Raw genomic sequence first — 12,323 nt, forward strand, 5'->3', positions numbered from 1 at the left:
GGAAAAGTGAAGTTATAATGGATGTTACTCTCCCGTACAGTTCTTCTCACATGTTGCCTAAAAACCTCCCACATTGGCCCAGACATACATACACACACACTATCCTCACATGCTGACCTGTCCCCCCCTCTTCCATCCACGACACTTCATGCAATCATGTGCCATCCACCATGCTCACAGTGTACTCACCTGTTTGTCTGGAGGACCGTACAGTTGCATGTAATGGGGGAGGACCCCATCCACTAGTTTCTCCAACTTCTCTGAAGTGAAGGTAGGGGACCTTTCCCCCAACACTGTAGCCATTGTCGCTTCCAGACATAGGTCACAGCAGCACTTGCAGTGTAGGTCCTCTCCTGTTGAAGGTCAGGTATCAAGTGAGGGAACAGATAGAAAATGACGGCCACGTCCGCGGCACTGCGTACCGTCACTGCCAGCGTACATCGTCATTGGCTCCTGGAACCCATAGGGCCCAATGTTAACCAATGCTGAATTGCGCCGCAGTCTTTGACTGCCTACCGCAACGGTGTACAACGCCAGCGCAGTTACCTCATTTCCCCTTGCCCCACCTTACAGGTGAGGCAGCTGCCATTTCAGAGGGCCACATGGCAGGCCAAATAACTGTGTCACACCTATTTAGGCCAGGAATACGGACAGACAAAGGCACATAGAGAAAATGTAAAGTTTTTGCAAAACAGCATTGTGATACCTAAGTGTTGTATGACCCTCTGCTTACCGTTCTCCTCCATAGGGCACGTCCGTTGGGGCAGGTGATGAGATGGCGGAATCCTCCATTATACAGACCCCTGGTGGACCTGTCACCAATGGAAGACATACTCATTATCACTTACAGACTTGATTGTGCAACAATTCAGGAACTGTGTGCCCAGTTGGAGCCTGATCTGATTTCAGCTATCCGCCATCCCACAGGACTCCCCCCTCTAATGCAGGTCCTGTCTGTACTCCATTTCCTGGCCTGTGGGCCTTTTCAGACAAAGGAAGCCATGGCATCAGGGATGTCCCAGCCAATGTTCTCTAACGTGTTGTCCAGAGTGTTGTCTGCCCTGCTGAAACACATGCGCAGCTACATCGTTTTCCCTCAAGTGGAGGATTTGCCCACAGTGAAAGGTGACTTCTATGCCCTGGGACATATCCCCAACATCATTGGTGCCATTGATGGCACACATGTGGCATTTGTCCCCCCGCAGGAATGAAGAGGTGTACAGATACCGCAAAAGCTACCATTCAATGATTGTGCAGATTATGTGTTTGGCAGACCAGTACATCTCCCATGTGAATGCCAAGTATCCTGGCTCAGTGCATGACGCTTACATTTTGTGGAATAGCAGCATCCCTTATGTGATGTGCCAACTCCAGAGGCACCAGGTGTGGCTAATAGGTGAGCCTAAAGTCCCTACACAGTTTCACTTGCTGTCTGGGTATGGGAGATTCCCTAATGTTTGGAGGATGTCGAACAGTTGTCCCTCAATATTTGCAGGTGACTCTGGTTACCCCAACCTGTCAAGGCTACTGACCCCAGTGAGGAATCCCAGGACAAGGGCAGAGGAATGCTACAATGAGGCACATGGGTGAACTAGGAGGATAATCGAGCGTACCTTCGGCCTCCTGAAGGCCAGATTCCGGTGCCTCCATCTGACAGGTGACTCCCTATACTACTCACCGAAGAAGGTGTGCCAGATAATCGTGGCCTGCTGTATGGTGCACTACCTGGCTTTGCAACGCCAGGTGCCTTTTCTGCAGGAGGATGGGCCTGATGCTGGTCTTGTGGCAGCTGTGGAGTCAGTGGACAGTGAAGAAGAGGAGGCAGAGGAAGAAGATGTAGACAACCGAAACAACATCATCATGCAATACTTCCAATGAGACACAGGTAAGAAGATGGAACTGCTTCCCACATCTCATATTATTGTAGGACCTAGCATATGTCTGCCTTTTTATCTCTGTGTATTGACCCTGACTTGTCACTTTGGCTTTCCATTTCACAGATCTGGGTCCCAATTTGTGCCCTCTGCTATGTTTACTCCTGGCCTACAGCTGTGTAACATTGGTATGTGAACAAGTACATTGACATTGCTATATTCCAGAGATTTTGCAATTACACATTTGTGAAAGCACAGACTGACTCCAGATTTTTTGGTGATTCAAGGGTGTTTATTTCTGTGCAAATAAGTGGAGGGGTGTGTGAAATTGGCTGGGGTGATGGTGGAGGAATGTCCATGGCAGAGTCCTGTCTCTTGGTCTCACAGGTGCATTGTCCAAAGGGGCATAGGAAGTGGAGCTGGGGCAGTTTAAGGATGGACAGGGTGACAAAGTGGTACAGAAGGATGACAATCAGGGTGGTCTCATTTCTTGGCGGGGGTCTTGGCATTGTTCTCTGTCATTGTCCTAGATCTCAGGGACTGCTTGTGGGGCGGTTCTCCATCTGCAGGGGGTGGGGTGCTGGTGTCGTGGTCCTGTGGCAGTGCCTCCTGTCCACTAGCGCCAGCGAAGGTGGTGGGCAGTTCATCGTCCAGGCTAGTGTCAGGGGCCCCTTGTTGTGCCACAGTGTCCCTCCTGGTGTTCACGAGTTCCTTCAGCACCCCTACAATGGTGCTCAGGGTGGTATTGATGGATTTGAGTTCCTCCCTGAACCCCAAATACTGTTCCTCCTGCAGCCACTGTGTCTCCTGAAACTTGTCCAGTACCGTTGCCATCGTCTCCTGGGAATGATGGTAGGCTCCCATGATGTTGGAGAGGGCCTCATGGAGAGTCGGTTCCCTTGGCCTGTCCTCCCCCTGTCGGACAGCAGCCCCCCCAGTTCCCCTATGTTCCTGGGCCTCTGTTCCTTGAACTGTGTGCCCACTACCACTGCCCCCAGGTCCCTGCTGTTCTTGGGGTGCTGGGGTTAGCCTGGATTCCCTGTAGTGGTGAACACGCTGCTGTTTGATGTGTCCTGGGGACAGAGGTATGGGCCTGCTGGGTGGGTGCTGTGCTGGTGTTTCCAGAGGGGGGAGGCTCTGTGGTGGCCTGTGACTGTGTGAGGGGAACCAACTGTCCTGAGGTCCCAGATGGGCTGTTGTCATCAGTGTGGGCCTCTTCTGTGGGTGGAGCGGACATGTCTGGAACCTCCTGTCCGGTGACGTTGGGTAGAGGTCCTGCAAGGGTGTAAAGGCATGATTATTGCATCTGTGTGTGCCATGATGTGCAATGGGTGTACCCCAGTGCTTGCATTCCTGTATAGGACCTTGTGTGCCAATTGTTTAGGGGTCTGTGTGGATATGTGTAGTGGCCATGCATTGGGAATGGGTGTCCATGCTTTGTTGTTGCATGCAGGGCTTGGTGTTGGGATGTGTGGGTTGTGATAGTGGGACATATGTGAGGTGTTGGAGTGATGAGGGTGAGGGTGGGAGTATGTGATAGCATGCAGGTAGGGTGGGGGATGTAATAGTTAAGATTTGGTTACCAGAGTCCATTCCTCCTGCTACTCCTTCAAGGCCCTCAGGATGCAGTATAGCCAAGACCTGCTCCCCCCATGTTGTTAGTTGTGGGGGAGGAGGTTGGGGTCCGCCACCAGTCCTCTGAACAGCAATGTGGTGTCTTGAGACCACGGAACACACCTTCCCCCCTAGGTCGTTCCACCTCTTCCTGATCTCATCCCGTGTTCTTGGGTGCTGTCCCACTGCATTGACCCTGTCTACGATTCTACGCCATAGCTCCATCTTCCTAGCTATGGTGGTGTGCTGCACCTGTGATCCGAATAGCTGTGGCTCTACCCGGATGATTTCCTCCACCATGACCCTGAGCTCCTCCTCAGAAAACCTGGGGTGTCTTTTCGGTGCCATAGGGTGGTGTGGGTGATGTGAGAGGTGGTGTGTGTTGTGATGTGTGGGGTGATGTTTAGGGGTGTGTGGTGTTTTGTGCGTTGATGTGTATGTGTGATGGTGCTGTGTGCCTCTGTATGCTGGTGTCTTTGCTGTGCTGTCTCTCTGGCCTTCGTCAAAATATTTGGTAGTAAGGGTTTGTGGGTGGGTGTTTTATATTGTATTGAGTGTGTGGGAGTGGTGTGTGTATGTGTATCAGGTGTGTGTATTTGTAATTGTCCAATGTGGTTGTGTTTTGTACATGTGTGTGTATTTTGAGCTCGGCGGTGTGTACCGCCCATGGAATACCGCGGTTGAAAGTCCGCCCCGTGGATTAGTGGGTCGTGATAGTGTGGGCGGTCCACGCCAGTCCTCTGTACAGCAATCTGGTGTTTGGATACCACGGAACGCCGTTTCCCCCGTAGGTCATTTCACCTCTTCCTGATGTCATCCCATGTTCTTGGATGCTGTCCCACTGTGTTGACTCTGTCGACGATTCTTCTCCATAGCTCCATCTTCCTCGCAATGGAGGCATGCTGCACCTGTGATCCGAATAGCTGTGGCTCTACCCGGATGATTTCCTCCACCATGACCCTGAGCTCCTCCTCAGAAAACCTGGGGTGTCTTTGAGGTGCCATGATGTGGTGTGGGTGATGTGTGAGATGCTGTCTGTTGTGATGTGCGGGGGGATGTGTTTGTGTGTGTTGTTTGAGGTGCATGGATGTTGTATAAGTGATGGTGTTGTGTGTCTGGGGATGCTGGTGTTGTGTTTGCTAATCTCTCTCTCTGGCCTTCTTCAAAATTTTAGGTTGTAAGGGTTTGTGGGTAATGTAGGTGTGTGTATTATAGTGGTGTGGGTGTGGTGTGTGTATGTGTATCAGGTGTGTGTATTTGAATTGTCCAATGTGGTTGTGTTTTGTAAGTGTGTGTGTATTTTGATTCATGGGTCGTGATAGTGTGGGCGTATTCTTGTTGGCGTGACGGTGTGGTTTGGTATCGCCAGTTTATCACTGACCTTTGGAGGGTGGACTTGTGTGGGTGTCTGTATTGTGACGGATTCCGAGATGTGGGTCGTAATACCTGTAGCAGAATTCCGCCGCCGCAACAGTATGTTGGCGGTCGTCAGCACAGCGGAAAGCGGGATTTACCGCCAGGGCTGTAATGAGGGCCTATATGTCTTTTTCCCTCCCTCTTCCCCTCCCTTTAAATTTGGCTACTTATAATTAAGACTCCCAGATTTCCATTTTTACTGATTTTTTTACAGATAAATGCAGACAGAAAACAACATGTTTCCTGTCTGTATTTATTTTTAAAAGCGCAAAATACTGAAAATTGTGCTTGTTGCATGTTGTCTTTCTTGAATTTCAGAACAGCTGAGCAGACAGACAGCATGGGAAATTCAAACACAGGTTCCGATTTCCCTACTTTCTGACATATGTTAATATATATTTGTAGTATAACACTGGTATTTATCTGAGGGTGTAGTGGTGCTATATTTGGCTGTTAAATTTGCTAAAACGCTACAGGCATCAAAGTATGAGGCATGTTTATCAGTTAAATAATTGTTGAAATATACCATTTTAGATTCCATATATTCTCAAAACACAAAATAAATATGGATAACTATCAATAGGATGGCCAAAGAATAAATATGGATACAGACAGAAATGTAAAAAAATAAATACCTTAAAACTGGGAGCCGTACTTATAATGCAGAAAATCACTACCACCTCTCAATTTCCTCCACTTGTTCTTGTCCCAGACTCTCAAAATGTTGCAGAGTGGTTCACCTAGCTTCTGCAGTTAGCATGGGATATAAAATTAAAGCAAATCAATAACCACCAATCATAACACCTCCAAAGTAAATTATAACCAAGCTAATTAAATTATAATTTTCACGTGTATCTCTCACTACTCCTCCTCCATCACAGTGCTAAGAGCTGCACCCCATAAACAAGATAAAAGCACCATTCTGGTCACTCATGTACAACACCAAAATACTTTCTACATGGGATCAAAACAAATCTAACACTGACAATCATGAAATCCCAACAGTTATATAATAGGATAATAGGATTTGGGGCCCCACCAGTGGGTGTGAAGTGCTGTATAAATGATACAACAAACAAAAATTCATGCCTTTTGACAAGAGAGTCATGTCCCGTGTGGGCCCCAGCAGGGAATCTAGCTTCATGATAAGATCAGGTTGGATGTGGGTATGTTAGTCATAGAAATAAACTACCCTCTTACCAGAAGCCAGTACAAATGTGTTTTGGAAAATTCAGACTTCAGATTAGTCTCAATTTAGGAGACACATTAACCCCTACTTTGCCAGGCCTTTTCCCCCTCAGGTGCTAGGCCTGTTTTTGGCTATTTTGGGCAGTTCACACTTAGGCCCTCATAACTTTTTGGCCGCATAAGCTACCCATGCCAAATTTGCGTCCTTTTTTCCAACATCCTAGGGATTCTAGAGGTACCCAGAGTTTGTGAGTTCCCCTGGAAAAGACCAAGAAATTAGCTAAAATAGAGCGAACATTTTGTAAAAAAAAAAACAAATTTTGGAAAAAGGGCTGCAGAAGAAGGCTTGTGTTTCTTCCCCTGAAAATAGCATCAACAAAGGGTTTGCAGTGTTAAAATCACCATCTTCCAAGCTTTCAGGAACAGGCAGACTTGAATCAGAAAACCACATTTTTCAACACAATTTCGGCATTTTTACTATTTTTTGTGCTTTTAGTCTCCTTCCAGTTAGTGACATAAATGGGTGTGAAACTAATGCTGGATCCTGGACAGCTAAACATTTCTAAAAGGTAAGAAAATGTTGGGTGATGCACGCAAGCCACATCTCCCTGGACTCCTCCAGGTGTCTGGTTTAAGAATGTCTGGGTTCCGTAGGTTAGATGAACGCCACACTGGGTACCAAAAACGTAAGTGCCTACTCACCTGGAAAAAGAGGTTGTTTTGTAATAGATTATTTTGGTGTATCCACATCCTTCTGTGATGTTCCAAACACTAACATTGTGAAAAGAAACACACTTAGGTTATGTTAAAAAGACCCCTCACCCACCAACCAAGTTGGTGGCATGCTACATCATTGGGGTCCCACCCGAGACACCTAGCATGTCATAGGTGTGCTGCGACGACTGATTACAGCAGAGCAGGGTTTGTCATTTTTACCACACTTACTGATTGGATTTGGCACAAGGGTGAATGATGGTTCAGTAGATCAAATTTTATTCACAAGAGATTTCACAAACATGAAATGCACTGTTAATAATTGAAAGGCCAAATAACAGAAACAATGACTCACAGCTGGTGAGCTGTAAAGCTGCGTCAAGGCACCAACCGCTTTACAGCCATTCACACACCTTTCATACATGACATGCACAAGACCATTCACGCTGCCAACTGTGGGCCGAGCACATTACAACACTCTCATCAACAGACAGTGCCATTCAAGGGCCCATCACTTGCATACACCCACATGCCTGATGCAGCAGTCACACCAGTTGATGGGAGTGTGTGGACTGGCATTTGGCTGGAAGTTTGTTGCCGTGGCCAACAGCAAAGCACTACTTACACCACCAGCCAAGCGTCACTCCACGCACACCGCCAGCCTAGCTCCACTCAGTGCACACCGTCATCACTTTTATTTTTTTAAACAACAAATAAATTACTAACTAATGAGAAATAATTACAAAACTACAAACACAAAACTCTAACTAAATACATGACAGTAATGCCAACCATGAAACTGAACATATGAAAATATAAAACAGGCAGTTTACACTCACAGTAGTTCCCAGTAATTCTTCTGGGTGTGGTAACTCCTGAAACAGCCAGCCACACACAACCCAGGCTTTGAAGGACAGTCAGGGCAGTACATCCGTCTCTCTCTCCGGATACCTCTTTGGGCACAGACTCTACATTTCTTAATGCGCAAGTCTTTTTAGGAGTGGGAGGAACGTGATCAGGAAAGTGGTGATCTTTCAATCTAGTCACATCCTCCAGCACTGCTACTCTAGGAGCTCTTGCCTGTTCCACCACAATAAGGCTCTCTATCACTTACTCCTGAAATTTACCAAATGTCATCCTTGACTCAGGGGAACAATCCTTGAACATAATAAAAGCATTAAAAGCTACCAAATGAAACAAATGAATGGCCAACCTTTTATACCACACGTAAGACTTATGAAGAGTAGTGTAAGGTTCCAACTTCTGATCTACTCTATCAACACCACCCGTATGCTTATTATAGTCCAAAATGCATGCAGGTTTGTGCACTTCCGCAGCCTGATCCCAAACAGCCACAGGTGAAGGACACTTATCATGGATGGTAGTTAGCATGTACACATCCCTGCCGTCTGAAACTTTCAGAGCTAGCAGCTCATTACTCCGCAAGGCACTGCACTGTCCCCTCTCAAGTTTTTTACAGACAAGCTCCCTTGGATAGCCTTTCCAGTTAGAATGAATTGTGCCACAAGCAACAGTCTCCATTTTGAACAATTCCTCGAACAACTGCACTCCAGTGTAGAAGTTATCTACATACAAATGGTGACCTTTGTTAAACAGTCGCCTACCAAGTTCCCACACAATTTTCTCAATAACTCCAAAAGTGGGAGGACAACCAGGGGGATCAGTACTGGAATCCCTACTAGTATAGAGCTGGAAATTATACACATATCCTGTACTACTTTCAGACAGCATATACATCTTAATTTCATAATGTGCTCTCTTGCTAGGAATGTACTGCTTAAAAACCAAATGCCCCTTGAACAGGACCAAAGACTCGGACAAACTTATTTCTTTACTTGGAACATACACCTCTGAAAAACAATCTACAAAATGAGCAAGGACAGGCCTAATCATAAAAAGATGGTCACAATCAGGGTGATCTTGTGGCAAGGCTAAAGCATTGTCAACAAAATTAAGCATCTGAAGAAGAAGCAAATACCGATTACGAGTCATGGTTGCAGGAAATATAGCTGTTGCCATCAAGGGGCTAGTAGACCAATAAATAGCCAGTGACGGCTTCCTCATCAATCCCATAAAAAAAGTCAAACTGAAGAACTTTTTCATGTCTTCCAGATTTGTGGGAATCCACTGGGTAGCTTTAGACTGAGCCCTCAGTCTGGCAGCGTTGTCCCTCAAGTACTGCTCCGCATTCAAATTAGTCTGCTCAACAAACTCATCCAAAAAAGCATTCTCCATTAACAATTCAAAGAAATTGACAGGCAAAAAGTTTTCCTTACTTACTCTACACCATGGGAGACCATTAAAGGCAGGCAACTGTGGCTGCTCCATGTTTGGGGCAACCCAGGTGTCAGGTCTTCCAATGGGAAACCTTTCAGCCCCAGGCTGCTGCACTATTGGCACATCAGTGTCCTCTTCTAAAGCAGGCCCTTCATTTGCACTCAGAATGGCTTCCTCATCAGAAGATTCCTCTCAGACAGAAAACTCACTGCCAGAACTGCTCACTTCCTCCTCTGCCTCAAATGCAGTCAGTCTCATACTCATGGTCAGAATACGACTCAAAAAGCATGCCAACAACCTGCTGAGCGGTCACTCTGCGGCTAGCCCTTATCCTTTCTAAAAAGTGTAACTTGCCAAATGCGTCAAAAACAACCAGCACTGTCTAAAATAAGTAATACACAAAGTGTGGCTTTATCACAAAGAGTTCTGTATTCAAAAACTATACCATTCACATGACTGAAAAAGCTAGACTCACCAGCAACTACTCTGCACAGACACAGCAATCACCACTGATATCCCACTAAAAGGAAAAAAGAAAAGCAAATTAGACATAAGACAACACAAATATCATTGTGCACAAATCTAAGGACAATTTCACACACAATCCTGCAGTTAGTACACCACCTATAAACATGTCATTCATGCATGGCAATAATACTCCATAGGAGTAAACTGTTTATACTTACCTAAAACATGCAACTGCGCAAACCACAGGTCAACCACTGCGAAAACCGGAAGGAGCCACAGCAAAGGAAGCAAAAGCTTAGAACTAGAACAAAAAGGAGAAATAAACTGTTATAATCACAAATGCAAATACTTTGCCAATTAACAAACACCCCGCAACCAAGCATTTAGAAATTTTCCCTCGTGCCTAAGTGGATTCTGCCACACTTTGGGGCATATGGGCCTACAAAAAATAGGCAGATCTTGGGGGCAGAAATGGCCAACTGTTCTGTGCCCCCTTTGGGGGTGACCCTTGCCAAAGGGGTGCCCCTCAACACAAAAAAAAACAAAGGCACAAAAAAAAAACCCTGGTGTCCTGGTGGCTTCTGCACCACCCCCGCCCTTGGGGGCAGATAGGCCTAAACAAATTAGGCCGATTTACTGTCAAATGGGGTAGAAATGGCCACCCCTCCATACAAAACACACACACACACAAGATTCCTGGGGGCATATTTATACTCCGTTTGCGCCGAATTAGCGTCGTTTTTTTCGACGCAAATTCGGCGCAAAACTAACGCCATATTTATACTTTGGCGTTAGACGCGTCTAGCGCCAAAGTATGAGGAAAGAGCGTCATTTTTTTGCGTGAACGCCTTCCTTGCGTTAATGAGATGCAAGGTAGGCGTTCCCGTCTAAAAAAATGACTGCGCCGCAAATGCGTTGTATTTATACTCCCGGCAAAAATGACGCCCGGGAGTGGGCGGGGCAAAAAACCCTGCATTTGCGCCGGATTTTAGCGCCTGGGTCAGGGCAGGCGTTAAGGGACCTGTGGGCTCAAAATGAGCCCACAGCTGCCCTCCCATGCCCCCAGGGACCCCCCCTGCCACCCTTGCCCACCCCAGGAGGACACCCAAGGATGGAGGGACCCACCCCAGGGACATTCAGGTAAGTTCAGGTAAGTATAATTGTTTTTTTTTTTTTTTTTTTTTTTTTTTTTGGCATAGGGGGGCCTGATTTGTGCCCCCCTACATGCCTCAATGCCCAATGACCATGCCCAGGGGACATAAGTCCCCTGGGCATGGCCATTGGGCAAGGGGGCATGACTCCTGTCTTTACTAAGACAGGAGTCATGTAAATGGCATCTGGGCATCGTTAAAAAATGGCGCAAATCGGGTGGAGGCGATTTTTTGCGTCAACCTGACTTGCACCATTTTTAAGACGCCCTAGCGCCATTTTTCCCAACGCCGGCGCTGCCTGGTGTACGTGGTTTTTTTCCACGCACACCAGGCAGCGCCGGTCTGCTTGCGCCGGCTAACGCCATTCAATAAATACGGCGCCCGCATGGCGCTTCAGAATGGCGTTAGCCGGCGCAAAAATTTTTGCCGCTAAACTGCGTTAGCGCAGTTTAGCGTCAAAAAGTATAAATACGGGCCCTGGTGTCTAAGCAGATTCTGGAGCATATGGGCCTAAGAAAATAGTCCAATCTTCCCCCAAGGGGGGCAGAAATGACCATCAGTAATGTGCCCCCTTTGTGAGGCGACCATTGCCAAAGGGGCCACCCCCCACACAAAACACACACACACAAGATTCCTGGTGCCTAAGTGGATTCTGCCCCTGTTGGGGGCAGATGGGCCTAAACAAAATAGGCATATCTGCTCCCAAGGGGAGCAGAAATGGCTAACAGTTCTGTGCCCTCTTTGAGGGGTGACCCTTGCCAAAGGGGGTGCTCCCCAACACAAAACAAATACAAAAATCCCTGGCTTCTTAGTGGCTTCTGCTCCTCTTGGGGGCAGAAGGGCCTAAAAAAATAGGCCGATCTGCCCCCAAGGGGGGCAGAAATGGCTATCACGCTTATGCCTCTTTTGGGAGGGGTTAACCCATGCCCAAGGGGTGCCCCCCAAAAACACACAAATACAACAATCCCTGGGGCCTAGTGGGTTTCAACCCCCTGGGGGCCAGATCAGCTGAAAACATGGTCGATCTAGCCCCAGGGGGGCCGAAACATACAAAAATATCATGCGCCCATGGCAGCAATCCTTTTCCAGGGAGTTGCTGCTAGACAATATACAAAATAAAGTAATACCTGTTGTTTAGTGGGTTTCGACCCCCAGGGGGGTCGAAACACGGATAGATTATTGCCCCCAAGGGAGCGACCCTTGCCTAAGGGGTTGCTCCCCAAAATACACAATAAACAATCCCTAGTGTCTAGTGGGTAGATTCCTGCTCCACGATCGCAGGTCTTGCCCGCGATCGTGGAGCAGGAATCCACTCAAAACAGGCACAGGGGGAAACGAAAAACTCTTTCCTTTCACCCTGTGTCTGTTTTTTCCCCCTAAACCACCCCCGAGGAGAAGGACTTACCTGAAAAGGGTCCTCTCTCCAAGACGCGCTGAAAGCAAATGGCTTCCAGCGCGTCCCTGGCAGCATTTGATGATGGCGGCGCGCTGTGAGCGTGCCAACTTCATCAGTTTGCCGAGGGGGGGGTGGGAGGGTGGAAGGGGAAGCGAGTCCTCTTTCATCCCTGACAAGTGGTGTGGGTGGCAGGCCCATGGGGGA

The sequence above is a fragment of the Pleurodeles waltl genome, chromosome 4_1, assembly GCF_031143425.1.
Source record: "Pleurodeles waltl isolate 20211129_DDA chromosome 4_1, aPleWal1.hap1.20221129, whole genome shotgun sequence".
In the NCBI taxonomy this organism is placed as follows: Eukaryota; Metazoa; Chordata; class Amphibia; order Caudata; family Salamandridae; genus Pleurodeles; species Pleurodeles waltl.